This window comes from Meleagris gallopavo, chromosome 4 (genome assembly GCF_000146605.3).
Source record: "Meleagris gallopavo isolate NT-WF06-2002-E0010 breed Aviagen turkey brand Nicholas breeding stock chromosome 4, Turkey_5.1, whole genome shotgun sequence".
Classification (NCBI taxonomy): Eukaryota; Metazoa; Chordata; class Aves; order Galliformes; family Phasianidae; genus Meleagris; species Meleagris gallopavo.
Window position 1 is genome coordinate 34,899,898 of NC_015014.2, and position 5,373 is coordinate 34,905,270.

The following is a 5,373-nucleotide window of genomic DNA, read 5'->3' on the forward strand; positions in this document are numbered from 1 at the left end:
TCCAAGTAGTTTATCTGAGTCATTTGCAGGGACTTTTTTCTTATCTAACAAGCAGACATACCAGGAAGTCAGAGTATTTTGAATCTCTTTGAAGTTTTAATTCAAAAGATTGTAGAACTAATGAGAAAGGAATTTTCTATTGGGAAACCAGATGTTCTTTGGTAGTAGTAAAGTGCATTTTTTCCTCATTCTCACCTATGTTGCAAAGTGCTAATATCATTTATCTTACGGATGAGTCTTAAAAGTGTTTTGAGCAATTTCAGTACTTGTTCAAAGTTCACACTGTTAGGCAGAGATTCTGTGAGAATATGAGAACTCATGGAAGTCTCAGATTATATATTGCTGCCACATGTATTCTTGCATCTGATCTGAAAGTTATGAAAAAACTTCAGTTAGATTTATTTTGATAATCTGGTTAATTCAGTCAAAGAACATGTCTCATGAAAAATGTAAAATAATACAGGTAAGGCTGGGCAAGATGAATATCACTTCATAACTTAAAAAACAGTTGTTCATATTCTGAAAACTTAGAAATTTTCTAAGTATTTTTATTTTAGTATCTTCTAATTATAGTGAGAACTTTTTAGGAGATGGTGGCTTTTCTACATTAGAAAAAGGATGAGTATGTCTCTTATAAAAAAAAAAAACAAGTTCTTTATATTAAAATGTGTTTTCAATAATTATATTAAGAGAAAACATTAGGGAAGGGGAAATGTGCATATATATATATATATATATAATATGCTTTCATAGAAATATGCACTCTAAATTCTTTTGATTTTCAAGTCAAATAGTGTGCAGTGTATTACAAATTAAAAGTTATATCAGAGACACCAGAGCAAATTTCAGAACCCAGAACTAGTTGTAACCTAATTTCTTACTTTGTGGTGCACTTCTTCTTCAAGTTATTACTGTTAGAACTGCTTTTGCTTTAAATTGTTAGGAATAAGAAATATATTTAGAATCACAGAATGGTTGAGGTTGGAGGGGGACCTTAAAGATCATCCAGTTCTGACCCCCTGCCATGGGCAGGGCTACCACCCACCAGACCAGGCTGTCCAGAGCCCCATTCAGTCTGTCTTTGAAAGTCTCCAGGCATGGGGCAGCCACAACCTCTCTGGGCAGCCTGTGCCAGTTCCTCACCACTCAGTAAAGGATTTCTTCCTAACATCTAACCTAAATCTCTATTTAGTTAAAACCATTCCTTCTCATCCTATTGCTATCCAATACTGTTTTATTACCTCCTATACTGAGGGAGAAAAAAAAAAAATTGTTAAAAGTTTTAACAAAACTTTTGTTAAAAGATTCTACAGAAGTTTCTGAATGCTTGTATTCAGCTGGTCTGAAAACCAGCTGAGTAGAGGGTGCCAATTACTTCCTGCTTGTTTGCTTGCTCAAAGGAAGCTGGAAAAAGTGCATGCCCTAAAACTCCACATGTAAGTGTCGGTGTTTGTTAGCTGGAAGAAAGTTATGTATGTGATTGTCACTGGAAGAAGAGCTGTTCAGGAAAACAGTGTTATTAAAATAGGATAAAATTATTAAAAATAGGCTGTTGAACTTGGTATATGTAGGGGAACTGTTAGGTCAGGGTTTGAACTGGTGACTGAGCACCTGCTGAAGGGGTGTGGCTGGCCCAGGGAGCATGGGCAAATTGTTTGCACCTGTGCTCTCCACCTGATCAGAACAGGTGGACCTAGGGTAGAGTGACCCTGGGCTCATTTAAGGGCCAGCCACTGAAGGGAGGGTTTCTCTTAGACCTGGACTGTTTCCTGAGAAAGAGTGCTGTGAAGACAGAGTACTTCACTAGTTGGGTGAGTTCTGTTCTTCTTTCTATATCTGATTTTTGGCCTAACTGTGAATATTTTGTCCATTATTGCTAAAAGCCTGTCAGAAACCATTTTGCTTCTCTGTAAGCAGAACAATATATTTATATGTATTTTTCTAATAAGTTTCTCTGACCACTTGCTATATACAAGACCTCAAATCATTCTGGACTGTTAACTGTCTTTAAAGATGTTCATGGAGATTAGTTGAAATGAGGAAAAAAAAATTTATTTCTGCATTCTTATAATCAAAATTTCTTGTATTCAAAAGTATGTACTTGTACATTATTTTTTCTAGTGCACATGTAGCGTTCATCCTAATTGTTACAGTTGGATTCAAAAGTTGCTTGCTTTTAGTAGAGACTGGACAGCATTCCTTACTCTTAGAACAGTGTAATTTTGTAATTTAAACTGAGAGGCTATGGTTGTTGTTTTTTTTTTTTCCATTGTTAGTAATCCTTTCCTCATGTATATCTACTCCTATGTACTTGTGGGAAATCTTTGAATGGCATTCTATTGCTTCATAATTAAATGCAGTCTTTAACTGTTCTGCAGCTTCTAAAAATTTATATTAAAAAAAAGGAAAAAAGGAATAAATATGTAATAAAGTACTGAAGCAAAGTACTGGTTTTGGAAAGAAATATGTACGTTTATTTACACATATATGACAGTGCATATTTAATTACACAGAAATCATTGGTCTGATTCTGTGTCCTTAGGACAGCAGAATAAATTCTCAACAACTTTCTGAAGAGGATTATATCCAGTATTGAATTAAATTATCTTATTACATGTATTTGTATGTATTAAAAAAAAGTAGATATTCCATGTTGTTTTGTTGGAGATCATTAGGTATTGTAATAGGTAGATGAAAATCACTTAAACTACTACTCATGCATTATATCACAACTTCTTGAAAGGCAGAAGAATGGATAGGCCCTGCAAAATAGAATGAAATGAGGAAATCAGTTCAGATGTTTCCTTTACGCATAGGGAATTGGACAATTTAAAACTTTGTTCTGTTCAGAACTTCACAAAGGCTGGTCACTAACCAGTGATTGCTGCGATTAATGGAAATATTTTTCTTGATCTTAAGGAGTTTTGTGTCATACGTTGTTTACTAGATCCCGCAGGAGAGAGTCAAATTCATGAGAGAGAGAGGTATCTTGTATATTTTGCTAGTAGCAAGTAGAAAATTCTTATTAGTTTGGTTTTTGCAAAATTTCTAAAACAATCTGTTGAGAAAATAAGGCTTACTGAACTGCTACTTAGAACCTGGAACTAGACTTTTTCTTTCTTTCATTGTGTAGACAATGTTACCAATCCACACCCTCCATAGTTGTGCAGGGGTCTTGCATGCATTGCTCTCCTGCATGTTTTACCTATTGCGTTCCTTATTAAAATGTTTCAACATGATTTTTAATTCCTTGTAATTTGTTTGTTGAGAAATGTGGGTACCTATTAATGAATGTAAAGGAGTGGCTGTTGCAGAGGAAAAGCTAGATTCTCTTGGGATCAATATTATTCGTAATAAATACACCTTTTCTGTTTTCTCAGTGTTCAGGTAAGCAAAGCTGCTAGTAGAATATTGAAAAATACTATTTCTTTTTTTGTTTGTGTGTCTTTGCCCTAATTATAGTGGAGGAAATGAAAGCTATCTTCATATCCAGTAAATCATATGCAGAGGCTCAGGAGTAGAACCAGATCATTATTATTGTGTTGTTTTTAAACTTTGATGCATTTGTATTTAACTTACAAGGCTGGGAGTGGAAGCTTACTATTGTTGTGCAAACCAAAATAAATTTCTTTGTACTTTATTTGATGAAGTGTTTCAGTATGAATGTGAGGTGTTGATGTGTTGACTTGTATGTCTGTATTCTTCCAAATGATTATTCCTATTTAGATGACAGCAACAATTTATCTAAGGTATAACAGATTGAAAATAACGTGAGTTATCACGCAAGCAGATGGTGCACAACAGTAACTATGGTTAATAAGGCATTTTTCCCCTGAATACCGATGTTAGCAGATGTGTCCAGACAAGTGAGGAATAACAAACCTGTTTGGAAAGCAGTTCCATCGCAAATTTGGTCTGAAATGAGCTGTTGAGTGTGATTGGGACATCTTTTGAGATAAGTTCCTTGCGGAACTTATTGGTGCTTTTAGTGGTTGTAGAATACAACAGCAAAAATGTACTATAGTGTGTAGTGAAAGGATGAGTGGCATTGAACCCAAATTTATAGTATGAGAGATTCTAAGTATGAGGAAGAACTTCTTTTATCACCGAGAGGGTGAGTACTGGCAAAGGTCCCAGAAGACTTATAGCATCAGTATTTGGAGAAGCATTTATTGTTGAGCTGGGCAAGCCCTGGCATCCTAATCTAACTTGTCTGCTTTGAGTATTGAAACTGAATTAACTGGCTTTCAGAGTTACTCTCTCTCCTGAATTGAATGAGCCTGTGATTAAAAAAAAATAATAATAATAATAATAATAAAAATCTGTATGCTGAAGTTCTCAGCAACACTGATGTGAAATTCTCTAATTTTGAAAGGTTGGAAATAGAGTTGGATTTTTACACATTCCTTTTGGAGTAAGGGCTGTGTGGAGGAGTTTTGAGTAAATCATACAGTAAAATTAGCTTTAGGATTCAGAGAATTTAAAATAAAAGCAACTTCCATCTGATGTGAAATGTCAATTCAGAATAAACTTGCAACACTGGCTACAAAATGTTGAAATATTTTTGTGCAAAGTTTTTGCTCGCGAGCTCCATGTTCATTAAGGTAGCAGCTGTCCAACCTTTTCTTACTCTATTCTGAATCATGCATCACTTGTCCTCCTACAACTGCCATAGAAGTGGAATGAAGTTATCATTAACTCCTTGTCTATTGTGGCAGACTTTAGAAAAATTTAATCCTGTTCTCCTATCTGATCTTGATTGTATTTCTACTTTTTTGTAATCTGAGGCATGTATTAAATTATGGAACGCAACCTGGTTCTACTTTGAGTTTTCCTTGAATATCTGTAGTGTTTATTGTGAATTCTTACAGCCACACCTACCAGCTTAATCATCTTTGAAGATAAATCTTTGAAGAAATATTAAAGATGTAGTACTCTACCCTTTAGTTTTCTGAAACAAATTTCTTCCTGTTCCCTTACACAAGCTAGTGAATAGTGTCAGGTTTCTTTGCAAGGAGATGTGGATGTTCTAAGGGCTAGCATTTAAATGAAAGTGAGAGAGATGTGTTATGTATTTTATGTTCAATGAGTGATTACATAAAGGAAACTTAACATGGTCATCTAGTTGTATGATAACTCTGGATAGCAAAGGCACGATTCAGATGAGCATGGCACCTGAAAATGCCAGAGAATTCTATTGGAAATCCAGAGAATTCCAGGTACGAATGCAGTTAGAAGTAAGGCAGAGAAGAGTTTGTGAGTTAGTATGATTTTTTTGTTTCTGAATTCATTGTGTAGGCTAAAATGTAGAGTGATTGCTTTTGAAACTCCTTATAAGGTTAAACAATTTTATTTTTTTTACTTTTTAAAATT